The sequence below is a fragment of the Danio rerio genome, chromosome 18 (assembly GCF_049306965.1).
Source record: "Danio rerio strain Tuebingen ecotype United States chromosome 18, GRCz12tu, whole genome shotgun sequence".
Classification (NCBI taxonomy): Eukaryota; Metazoa; Chordata; class Actinopteri; order Cypriniformes; family Danionidae; genus Danio; species Danio rerio.
The window spans coordinates 33,226,418-33,239,838 of record NC_133193.1 but is presented as its reverse complement, the minus strand read 5'-3'; the positions used below and the strand labels follow the sequence as shown (position 1 = coordinate 33,239,838).

Here is a 13,421-nt window from a genome sequence, read left to right as displayed (position 1 = left end):
GATCTGGTTTTATCACATTCTGCATTGGACGTTGAAAATGAGCTTTACTCAGCCAGCAGAGGTCAAAACAAGCAGTAATGCAAACTCAGTCAGAGACATAGATTTTCACTTGCAACTTTCTTAAACATATTTAACAGTGCATGAAATGTTGTCTAAAACAAAAAGAATGATGCATTTTTGTGGCTGGATCTGGTTTTATTACATTCTGAATTGAACGTTGAAAATGAGCTGTTCTCAGCCAGCAGAGGTCAAAATAAGCAGTAATGCAAACTCAGTCAGAGACATAGATTTTCACTTGCAACTTGCTTTAACATGTTTAACAGTGCATGAAATGTTGTCTAAAACAAAAAGAATGATGCATTTTAGTAGCTGGATCTGGTTTTATCACATTCTGCATTGGACGTTGAAAATGAGCTTTACTCAGCCAGCAGAGGTCAAAATAAGCAGTAATGCAAACTCAGTAATAGACATAGATTTTCACTTGCAACTTTCTTAAACATATTTAACAGTGCATGAAATGTTGTCTAAAACAAAAAGAAAATGCTTTTTAGTGGCTGGATCTGGTTTTATCACATTCTGAATTGAACGTTGAAAATGAGCTTTTCAGAGCCAGCAGAGGTCAAAATAAGCAGTAATGCAAACTCAGTCAGAGACATAGATTTTCACTTGCAACTTGCTTTAACATGTTTAACAGTGCATGAAATGTTGTCTAAAACAAAAAGAATTATGCATTTTAGTAGCTGGATCTGGTTTTATCACATTCTGCATTGGACGTTGAAAATGAGCTTTACTCAGCCAGCAGAGGTCAAAACAAGCAGTAATGCAAACTCAGTCAGAGACATAGATTTTCACTTGCAACTTTCTTAAACATATTTAACAGTGCATGAAATGTTGTCTAAAGCAAAAAGAAAATGCTTTTTAGTGGCTGGATCTGGTTTTATCACATTCTGAATTGAACGTTGAAAATGAGCTTTTCAGAGCCAGCAGAGGTCAAAATAAGCAGTAATGCAAACTCAGTCATAGACATAGATTTTCACTTGCAACTTTCTTAAACATATTTAACAGTGCATGAAATGTTGTCTAAAACAAAAAGAAAATGCTTTTTAGTAGCTGGATCTGGTTTTATCACATTCTGAATTGAACGTTGAAAATGAGCTGTTCTCAGCCAGCAGAGGTCAAAATAAGCAGTAATGCAAACTCAGTCAGAGACATAGATTTTCACTTGCAACTTGCTTTAACATGTCTAACAGTGCATGAAATGTTGTCTAAAACAAAAAGAATGATGCATTTTAGTAGCTGGATCTGGTTTTATCACATTCTGCATTGGACGTTGAAAATGAGCTTTACTCAGCCAGCAGAGGTCAAAATAAGCAGTAATGAAAGCTTTAGCGAAGGTTCTACCAGGAAGACTGAGATGTCACGTCATTCATAATAATTATCTCGTCAGCCTATAACAACCAAGCAAGCCATGTATAAAAGCTCATCTAAACAATCTGTTTCGCTGTATTCAGGTGACGTTGCGGAAGTTTCGGTCACGGTGCGGAAGTTTGGACTGCCAACGTCGTTTACGTCTCATAAGTTTGTTCATTTCTCTGTTCGTGTTCACGTAACAGCTCAAAGTTGAAGGTTAACAGCTTCGTCAATCACTTCATTTTCGCCATTGATTGATTTCACCATTTCGCTTTCGTCATCCGCCGATCGTACATTTAAATATCCTTGCATCGGGTTAAGGTTACTAGCTTTTAGCACTTCTAACGTTAGCTCCTACTCGCAAAAATGTACCTCATAGCTGGAGACCAAAATGAACATGGAATTTCACCGAAAACAGCCAGGTTAAACACTCTCAATCTGCTTCATTGGGATTTCACGCCATCTTCATCTGCCATTCCATCTCGGTATACTCTGTTTATTACCTTAAATCGTTACGTGTATACATAGTCTGCATGAGGTAAGTCTAACTCTTGTTTCATTAACGTCATATGAAGTCACTGAATTATGATATGCAAGTTAATGTCTGAAAGAGCACATATCTAACGTTATGGCCTCTAATCATTTCGTTCTAAATGTTTTCCTAGCTGGAATCCACATTTTTTAAACAAGTCTTATACCATAAAGCTAGAGCCGTGATGCAGACGCAGACAATACGGTATCGGTTCAGCTTTAACGTTAAATCAAAACCGATCATTGTCACGGTAGGATACTATGGTAGGAAGACGAACGAGAGCTTCTGTAAAACACTGTAACTTAAAACACAGAAATTGAGCATCATTTACCGTGCGAGACGAGTGTCTGCTGGGCAGTCCTTCGCTGACGCGGAGTTACAGGTAACGTTAACTTGCAGCCTCCATTTCACTGCGATTGAGAAATAAACTCCATTTCTCAGACTGTTGCCCTTTGACTTGTTAACGTGACGTTTCCTCTCCTTACGGCCGTTAAAGAGCTTTACTTGTGAATGCATAACATAGCGAGTTTTCTCCGTGTTTATCATTGATCTGCTGTAATCGCCGCTAAACTTTATCAGTGTCATTCATTGGCGAACAGCGCCAGCCGTTAGAACCAATCGCAGCCCTTTCCGTCGAGGACAGTTTACGCGTTGAGCCAGTATGGAAGAACGTTGGGGCCAAAACGTCTTTTACAAACTCTTTATTTAATATATACGTGTGTGTGTGTGTGTATGTGTGTGTGTGTGTGTATATATTATAAAAAAAAAAAAAAAAAAAAAACCCCGCGAATTCACTCGATAAAGCTCAAAGCAAGCAGGACATTCGCTTTCGTTTATTTGCTATGAATGCTAATGTTGCCATGTACATGCTCGTTTGTCTTTTTTAGAGTACAGTTCCGACTGTTCGTATTAAATGACAACTCGTATTACTAATAACACGTACAAATATAAATCTTTTTATACTTGTTGTGCTATGAATTAAAATATAATCGTGTGGAAAGCATCATCAATGCACCCTGACGTACCATAGTATCGGGTCGAACCAAATCGATGGCATAATTGTAAACGAACCGTAAGACCAGTGCAAGTTCACTCCTTGAGCAGATATGCTGTTTCAATAAACCAAGATGTTACAGGTACATTTTTCAGCCTAACGTGAGTCCAATACATACATTAAGTTTCAAACATTTTCTTTCATTTCAAGTAATAATCATCATGTGTTGTCTTTGCAGCTACTGGTGGTGGTGGTCCAGTTGGGTTTTATGGCACTTCGCGTTACACGACATCTCGGATTACCAGTTTCTATGGTCCATCGGGTTCTTCCATATAGCTAGGTCTATTGCGGCCTCTTTAACCATGGCTTATCGTTGCCTTTCATCTGCATTTAATGTGACCCTTTATAGTAGCACTTTTTCATGGACATAACTGTTCAATATTGCAATTTCGGTATCATCACAATTTAACTTTCCTTACATAAGCATAATGCGATTAATTTATGTATCATCGTATATAATGTGATTTAGCGCTGTATCACTGTAATTGATCTTGATCTGTGTATGCATGCACCTAACTCTCTAATCCTTATTTAACAAGAATGAAGGTAGGCTACAGGTGCCATACTTGCTACATGCTTTCAAGAGGTTAGCTGCTCTCGTTGTCATGTTCACTTACAGAAATATTGAGGTCTCTTAATGAATGAATTTATTTTCATGCAAAACGGTGTTCGCTACAAAAAAGACTTGTCGCAATCATAACTTTAAAATGCAATATGATTATTTAAATAATGTGCACTTTCGGTTTCATTTTCACTGCTGAGTGCTGTTCGTACTTCGCTCGTAGCTCTCAAACGATCACTCTGTGCCACAAACTGAATATTATTTACAAATTTATTACCCGTTTTTCACAGCATATGTAGTTTCGTTCACTAAAGTAGACGCACGCACGGCAATCATTAACTAGGGCATGCAACCGCACAATCAGCAGCTCGCGTCATGTGTGATTCCCATAATTCGGAGGTGTCCATGTCGCTAAGCAACGTGTGTGAAACAATGAAAAGACTCGTGCAGCCGCCTTTGCTTCTCTCCTAAATTTGAAAATAGGTTTGGCAGAATCGTAGAAATGCTGCATTAAGAGTCTTGGTGGTCAAATTGAGATCGCAATTTCTTTCCGATTAATTGAGCCCAACAGGGCTCCGTCTTGCACAGCAAGCCCAACGGAGCTCCGTCTCGCACGGCAAGTCCAACTGGGCTCCGTCTCGCATTTTCTTTGATCGGCCCGTCGGGGCACTCTCAATGTCTTCGGCCCGTCGGGGCACGCTCGATGTCTTCAGCCTGTCGGGGCACGCTCTCAATGTCTTTGGCCCGTCAAGGCACACTCTCCCTCCTCTGCCCGTCGGGGCACACTCTCCCTCCTCTGCCCGTCGGGGCACACTCTCCCTCTGCCCGTCGGGGCACACTCTCTCGAATTCTTTCGATTGATTGTGCAGCTCTAAATTATACCATACTGAAATTTTCATAACCTAAATCCCCAAGTTCTGTTTAGCTCAACGTACTGCTGTCTCTGCTCTCTCATGTACAACAGCGTTTAGAATGTGACTGCAGAGTAAGCTAACCGATATTGCTATCACATTTTTAGAAGAACGAAAGCAATGTAATCGACCATATAAAAACATCAGCAGGACAGGCCTGGGCTACAACTTATCGTCTATATAAAAATCCCAACAAGGAAAATCTTAACTGTTTGGTATTTTATTTTTGGGGGTAGTCATTGCCTACTATTATCCCCAGACAGGACCCAATCATAATTCAGGGGATTCAATATTTACTCAGATTTGCTAAACAGCTAGACTTTAATTGTTGTAAATCACAATAGATCCTTAATTTCATGGGTTTCATACAAGGTAACCCCGATCAAGCCCAATGGGGCTCCGTCTCGCACCGCAAGCCCAATGGGGCTCCGTCTCGCACCGCAAGCCCAATGGGGCTCCGTCTCGCACCGCAAGCCCAATGGGGCTCCGTCTCGCACCGCAAGCCCAATGGGGCTCCTTCTCGCACCGCAAGCCCAATGGGGCTCCTTCTCACAATGTCTTCGGCCCGTCGGGGCACGCTCTCAATGTCTTCGGCCCGTCGGGGCACGCTCTGAGGGCCTACTCACACTACGCCATCCGTACCGTGCCCAGGCCCATTTCCGGATAGTTCGAAAAGTGTGAGTGCGCTGAATCTGCTTCAAGCACGGTTCACTTGGCCGGCCCTGGCCCGGTTGGAAGAGGTGGGCCTGAGCGCGGTTCATTGGGCTTTGGCGCGGTACGCTTGTGTGTGAGTGTGAAACGCGCCAAAGCCAGAAACTGAAAGCGAGACGCGACTTTTAAGTGATTGTTTCATATGGATTTATTATTCAATCTTACTGTTCAGTGAACGCAAACTGCAGTAGATTTATTAAAGACGCAAACTTCTCACTGCACGACAGCTCTGCACCTTCAGCAGACCTCCTCATTCCTGCAGCAGCAGCACGAGAGCTTTATGATTGTTTCTGAGCGCCAAAAGTGGCGGATCTGTTTGGCAAAATATCTGACTGCGTGTCACCGCATCCCTAAGGACTGTTTGGTGAAATATTTGACTGCATGTCACTGCATATCAAACGACTGACACAATATAACTAGAGAAATCTCCTCTGTGTGGCTGAGTGAGAGCGCTTCTCACTGAACAGCGCAGCAGCGATGACGTAAGTGTTCCGAGGCCCGTTCGTGGTGTGAGTGCGGGCTGTCAGGAGAGACGGGAAGGGGGTCAATCGTGCTTTGGCCCAGTTCAAGGCAACTGTACCTAGTGTGAGTACGGTCCGAATGTCTTCGACCCGTGGGGGAACACTCCGGATGTCTTCGGCCCGTCAGGGCATGCTCTCAATGTCTTCGGCCCATCGGGGCACGCTCTCAATGTCTTCGGCCCGTCGGGGCACGCTCTCCTTCCTCTACCCGTCGGGGCAATCTTTCTCTCCTCTGCTGGTCGAGTCAACCTCTCTCTCCTCTGCCGTAGGGGCTCTCTCTCTCTCTCTCCCCCTATGCTCGTCGGGGCACTCTCTCTCTCTCTCCTCTGCTCGTCGGGGCACTCTCTCTCTCTCTCCTCTGCTCGTCGGGGCACTCTCTCTCTCTCTCCTCTGCTCGTCGGGGCACTCTCTCTCTCTCTCCTCTGCTCGTCGGGGCTCTCTCTCTCTCTCCTCTGCTCGTCGGGGCACTCTCTCTCTCTCTCTCTCTCCTCTGCTCGTCGGGGCACTCTCTCTCTCTCTCTCCTCTGCCCGGCGGGGCACTCTCTCTCTCTCTCTCCTCTGCTCGTCGGGGCACTCTCTCTCTCTCTCTCTCCTTTGCTCGTCGGGGCACTCTCTCTCTCCTCTGCTCGTCGGGGCACTCTCTCTCTCTCTCTCCTCTGCTCGTCGGGGCACTCTCTCTCTCCTCTGCCCGGCGGGGCACTCTCTCTCTCCTCTGCCCGGCGGGGCACTCTCTCTCTCCTCTGCCCGGCGGGGCACTCTCTCTCTCCTCTACCCGGCGGGGCACTCTCTCTCTCCTCTGCCCGGCGGGGCTCTTTCTCTTCCCCCTCTGCCCATCGGGCATGCTTTTTTCTGCCTGTTGGGGCTCTCTCTCTCTCCCTCCTTGGCATGTCGGGGCATGCGCTCTCTCCTCTGCCTGTCTGGGCACTCTCTCGTCTGCTTGTCGGGGAACGCTTCTTCTTTTCTGCCCATCGGGGCAATCTCTCTCTCTCTCTCTCTCCCTCCTCTGCTCGTCGGGGCACACTCTCTCTCTTATGCTTGTCAGGGCATGCTCTCTCCTCTACCCGGCGGGGTATGCTCTCTCTCTCTTATCTTCATTAGGGCTTCTAGCATCTACTAGCCTAATCGCGTGCTTCGTTTTATCTTCATATTGGATCTCTTATATACCTCTCTGCCCGTCAGGGCACTATTTAATCTCCATTTTACCTTGAGCGATTTGCATGAATATACAATGTAAGATATCTCATCTATTGTCATTCTGTTTTAGGATTGCTACAAAACTGAACCATACAGTTTTGCCTTTTTGGGGTTGGCTTCGCCCTGCCTTCATCTTCAGGCAGGATCTGCCAGCTCATCCAGAGTTCTGCACTATAGACGGGGCTTACGCCAAAGAACTTTATGAAAGGACTGTAACGAACTCTCATTCATGCAAACAATTCACAATAAATGTTCAAACGTTTATCTGCCTCCTAGAGTCTTTCTGGTAGAAATGAAAGCTTTAGCGAAGGTTCTACCAGGAAGACTGAGATGTCACGTCATTCATAATAATTTTCTCGTCAGCCTATAACAACCAAGCAAGCCATGTATAAAAGCTCATCTAAACAATCTGTTTCGCTGTATTCAGGTGACGTTGCGGAAGTTTCCCTCCATCCTCCCCATCACCACCACCACCAGGTTGGCCTCGTCTCCACTCAGGGGGTTGGCTTCGCCCTGCCTTCATCTTCAGGCAGGATCTGCCAGCTCATCCAGAGTTCTGCACTATAGACGGGGCTTACGCCAAAGAACTTTATGAAAGGACTGTAACGAACTCTCATTCATGCAAACAATTCACAATAAATGTTCAAACGTTTATCTGCCTCCTAGAGTCTTTCTGGTAGAAATGCAAACTCAGTAATAGACATAGATTTTCACTTGCAAATTTCTTAAACATATTTAACAGTGCATGAAATGTTGTCTAAAACAAAAAGAAAATGCTTTTTAGTGGCTGGATCTGGTTTTATCACATTCTGAATTGAACGTTGAAAATGAGCTTTTCAGAGCCAGCAGAGGTCAAAATAAGCAGTAATGCAAACTCAGTCAGAGACATAGATTTTCACTTGCAACTTGCTTTAACATGTTTAACAGTGCATGAAATGTTGTCTAAAACAAAAAGAATGATGCATTTTAGTAGCTGGATCTGGTTTTATCACATTCTGCATTGGACGTTGAAAATGAGCTTTACTCAGCCAGCAGAGGTCAAAACAAGCAGTAATGCAAACTCAGTCAGAGACATAGATTTTCACTTGCAACTTTCTTAAACATATTTAACAGTGCATGAAATGTTGTCTAAAGCAAAAAGAAAATGCTTTTTAGTGGCTGGATCTGGTTTTATCACATTCTGAATTGAACTTTGAAAATGAGCTTTTCAGAGCCAGCAGAGGTCAAAATAAGCAGTAATGCAAACTCAGTCATAGACATAGATTTTCACTTGCAACTTGCTTAAAAAGTTTAACAGTGCATGAAATTTTGTCTAAAACAAAAAGAATGATGCATTTTTGTGGCTGAATCTGGTTTTATCACATTCTGAATTGAACGTTGAAAATGAGCTGTTCTCAGCCAGCACAGGTCAAAATAAGCAGTAATGCAAACTCAGTCAGAGACATAGATTTTCACTTGCAACTTGCTTTAACATGTTTAACAGTGCATGAAATGTTGTCTAAAACAAAAAGAATGATGCATTTTTGTGGCTGGATCTGGTTTTATCACATTCTGAATTGAACGTTGAAAATGAGCTGTTCTCAGCCAGCAGAGGTCAAAATAAGCAGTAATGCAAACTCAGTCAGAGACATAGATTTTCACTTGCAACTTGCTTTAACATGTTTAACAGTGCATGAAATGTTGTCTAAAACAAAAAGAATGATGCATTTTAGTAGCTGGATCTGGTTTTATCACATTCTGCATTGGACGTTGAAAATGAGCTTTACTCAGCCAGCAGAGGTCAAAACAAGCAGTAATGCAAACTCAGTCAGAGACAGATTTTCACTTGCAACTTGCTTTAACATGTTTAACAGTGCATGAAATGTTGTCTAAAACAAAAAGAATGATGCATTTTAGTAGCTGGATCTGGTTTTATCACATTCTGCATTGGACGTTGAAAATGAGCTTTACTCAGCCAGCAGAGGTCAAAACAAGCAGTAAAGCAAACTCAGTCAGAGACATAGATTTTCACCAGCAACTTTCTTAAACATATTTAACAGTGCATGAGATGTTGTCTAAAGCAAAAAGAAAATGCTTTTTAGTGGCTGGATCTGGTTTTATCACATTCTGAATTGAACGTTGAAAATGAGCTTTTCAGAGTCAGCAGAGGTCAAAATAAGCAGTAATGCAAACTCAGTCATAGACATAGATTTTCACTTGCAACTTGCTTTAACAAGTTTAACAGTGCATGAAATGTTGTCTAAAACAAAAAGAATGATGCATTTTTGTGGCTGGATCTGGTTTTATCACATTCTGAATTGAACGTTGAAAATGAGCTTTACTCAGCCAGTAGAGGTCAAAATAAGCAGTAATGCAAACTCAGTAATAGACATAGATTTTCACTTGCAACTTTCTTAAACATATTTAACAGTGCATGAAATGTTGTCTAAAACAAAAAGAATGATGCATTTTAGTAGCTGGATCTGGTTTTATCACATTCTGCATTGGACGTTGAAAATGAGCTTTACTCAGCCAGCAGAGGTCAAAACAAGCAGTAATGCAAACTCAGTCAGAGACATAGATTTTCACTTGCAACTTTCTTAAACATATTTAACAGTGCATGAAATGTTGTCTAAAACAAAAAGAATGATGCATTTTTGTGGCTGGATCTGGTTTTATTACATTCTGAATTGAACGTTGAAAATGAGCTGTTCTCAGCCAGCAGAGGTCAAAATAAGCAGTAATGCAAACTCAGTCAGAGACATAGATTTTCACTTGCAACTTGCTTTAACATGTTTAACAGTGCATGAAATGTTGTCTAAAACAAAAAGAATGATGCATTTTAGTAGCTGGATCTGGTTTTATCACATTCTGCATTGGACGTTGAAAATGAGCTTTACTCAGCCAGCAGAGGTCAAAATAAGCAGTAATGCAAACTCAGTAATAGACATAGATTTTCACTTGCAACTTTCTTAAACATATTTAACAGTGCATGAAATGTTGTCTAAAACAAAAAGAAAATGCTTTTTAGTGGCTGGATCTGGTTTTATCACATTCTGAATTGAACGTTGAAAATGAGCTTTTCAGAGCCAGCAGAGGTCAAAATAAGCAGTAATGCAAACTCAGTCAGAGACATAGATTTTCACTTGCAACTTGCTTTAACATGTTTAACAGTGCATGAAATGTTGTCTAAAACAAAAAGAATTATGCATTTTAGTAGCTGGATCTGGTTTTATCACATTCTGCATTGGACGTTGAAAATGAGCTTTACTCAGCCAGCAGAGGTCAAAACAAGCAGTAATGCAAACTCAGTCAGAGACATAGATTTTCACTTGCAACTTTCTTAAACATATTTAACAGTGCATGAAATGTTGTCTAAAGCAAAAAGAAAATGCTTTTTAGTGGCTGGATCTGGTTTTATCACATTCTGAATTGAACGTTGAAAATGAGCTTTTCAGAGCCAGCAGAGGTCAAAATAAGCAGTAATGCAAACTCAGTCATAGACATAGATTTTCACTTGCAACTTTCTTAAACATATTTAACAGTGCATGAAATGTTGTCTAAAACAAAAAGAAAATGCTTTTTAGTAGCTGGATCTGGTTTTATCACATTCTGAATTGAACGTTGAAAATGAGCTGTTCTCAGCCAGCAGAGGTCAAAATAAGCAGTAATGCAAACTCAGTCAGAGACATAGATTTTCACTTGCAACTTGCTTTAACATGTCTAACAGTGCATGAAATGTTGTCTAAAACAAAAAGAATGATGCATTTTAGTAGCTGGATCTGGTTTTATCACATTCTGCATTGGACGTTGAAAATGAGCTTTACTCAGCCAGCAGAGGTCAAAATAAGCAGTAATGCAAACTCAGTAATAGACATAGATTTTCACTTGCAAATTTCTTAAACATATTTAACAGTGCATGAAATGTTGTCTAAAACAAAAAGAAAATGCTTTTTAGTGGCTGGATCTGGTTTTATCACATTCTGAATTGAACGTTGAAAATGAGCTTTTCAGAGCCAGCAGAGGTCAAAATAAGCAGTAATGCAAACTCAGTCAGAGACATAGATTTTCACTTGCAACTTGCTTTAACATGTTTAACAGTGCATGAAATGTTGTCTAAAACAAAAAGAATGATGCATTTTTGTGGCTGGATCTGGTTTTATCACATTCTGAATTGAACGTTGAAAATGAGCTGTTCTCAGCCAGCAGAGGTCAAAATAAGCAGTAATGCAAACTCAGTCAGAGACATAGATTTTCACTAGCGACTTGCTTTAACATATTTAACAGTGCATGAAATGTTGTCTAAAACAAAAAGAATGATGCATTTTAGTAGCTGGATCTGGTTTTATTACATTCTGCATTGGACGTTGAAAATGAGCTTTACTCAGCCAGCAGAGGTCAAAACAAGCAGTAATGCAAACTCAGTCAGAGACATAGATTTTCACTTGCAACTTGCTTAAACATATTTAACAGTGCATGAAATGTTGTCTAAAGCAAAACGAAAATGCTTTTTAGTGGCTGGATCTGGTTTTATCACATTCTGAATTGAACGTTGAAAATGAGCTTTTCAGAGCCAGCAGAGGTCAAAATAAGCAGTAATGCAAACTCAGTCAGAGACATAGATTTTCACTTGCAACTTGCTTTAACATGTTTAACAGTGCATGAAATGTTGTCTAAAACAAAAAGAAAATGCTTTTTAGTGGCTGGATCTGGTTTTATCACATTCTGAATTGAACGTTGAAAATTAGCTTTTCAGAGCCAGCAGAGGTCAAAATAAGCAGTAATGCAAACTCAGTCATAGACATAGATTTTCACTTGCAACTTGCTTTAACATGTTTAACAGTGCATGAAATGTTGTCTTAAACAAAAAGAATGATGCATTTTAGTAGCTGGATCTGGTTTTATCACAATCTGCTTTGGACGTTGAAAATGAGCTTTACTCAGCCAGCAGAGGTCAAAACAAGCAGTAATGCAAACTCAGTCAGAGACATAGATTTTCACTTGCAACTTTCTTAAACATATTTAACAGCGCATGAAATGTTGTCTAAAGCAAAAAGAAAATGTTTTTTAGTGGCTGGATCTGGTTTTATCACATTCTGAATTGAACGTTGAAAATGAGCTTTTCAGAGCCAGCAGAGGTCAAAACAAGCAGTAATGCAAACTCAGTCATAGACATAGATTTTCACTTGCAACTTTCTTAAACATATTTAACAGTGCATGAAATGTTGTCTAAAACAAAAAGAAAATGCTTTTTAGTGGCTGGATCTGGTTTTATCACATTCTGAATTGAACGTTGAAAATGAGCTTTTCAGAGCCAGCAGAGGTCAAAATAAGCAGTAATGCAAACTCAGTCAGAGACATAGATTTTCACTTGCAACTTGCTTTAACATGTTTAACAGTGCATGAAATGTTGTCTAAAACAAAAAGAAAATGCTTTTTAGTGGCTGGATCTGGTTTTATCACATTCTGAATTGAACGTTGAAAATGAGCTTTTCAGAGCCAGCAGAGGTCAAAATAAGCAGTAATGCAAACTCAGTCATAGACATAGATTTTCACTTGCAACTTTCTTAAACATATTTAACAGTGCATGAAATGTTGTCTAAAACAAAAAGAAAATGCTTTTTAGTAGCTGGATCTGGTTTTATCACATTCTGAATTGAACGTTGAAAATGAGCTGTTCTCAGCCAGCAGAGGTCAAAATAAGCAGTAATGCAAACTCAGTCAGAGACATAGATTTTCACTTGCAACTTGCTTTAACATGTCTAACAGTGCATGAAATGTTGTCTAAAACAAAAAGAATGATGCATTTTAGTAGCTGGATCTGGTTTTATCACATTCTGCATTGGACGTTGAAAATGAGCTTTACTCAGCCAGCAGAGGTCAAAATAAGCAGTAATGCAAACTCAGTAATAGACATAGATTTTCACTTGCAAATTTCTTAAACATATTTAACAGTGCATGAAATGTTGTCTAAAACAAAAAGAAAATGCTTTTTAGTGGCTGGATCTGGTTTTATCACATTCTGAATTGAACGTTGAAAATGAGCTTTTCAGAGCCAGCAGAGGTCAAAATAAGCAGTAATGCAAACTCAGTCAGAGACATAGATTTTCACTTGCAACTTGCTTTAACATGTTTAACAGTGCATGAAATGTTGTCTAAAACAAAAAGAATGATGCATTTTAGTAGCTGGATCTGGTTTTATCACATTCTGCATTGGACGTTGAAAATGAGCTTTACTCAGCCAGCAGAGGTCAAAACAAGCAGTAATGCAAACTCAGTCAGAGACATAGATTTTCACTTGCAACTTTCTTAAACATATTTAACAGTGCATGAAATGTTGTCTAAAGCAAAAAGAAAATGCTTTTTAGTGGCTGGATCTGGTTTTATCACATTCTGAATTGAACTTTGAAAATGAGCTGTTCTCAGCCAGCACAGGTCAAAATAAGCAGTAATGCAAACTCAGTCAGAGACATAGATTTTCACTTGCAACTTGCTTTAACATGTTTAACAGTGCATGAAATGTTGTCTAAAACAAAAAGAATGATGC

General features: G+C 40.6%; 1 long non-coding RNA gene across 1 annotated transcript; it reads left to right on the top strand.

Annotated features, from left to right (window-relative positions):
• Nucleotides 1–1,500: 1,500 nt before the first annotated feature.
• LOC141378852 (uncharacterized) lies at nucleotides 1,501–7,157 on the top strand. Its single transcript, XR_012394369.1, has 2 exons — nucleotides 1,501–3,078; nucleotides 3,175–7,157. It is a non-coding gene; the product is annotated as an uncharacterized lncRNA (long non-coding RNA).
• The last annotated feature ends 6,264 nt before the right edge of the window (nucleotides 7,158–13,421 follow it).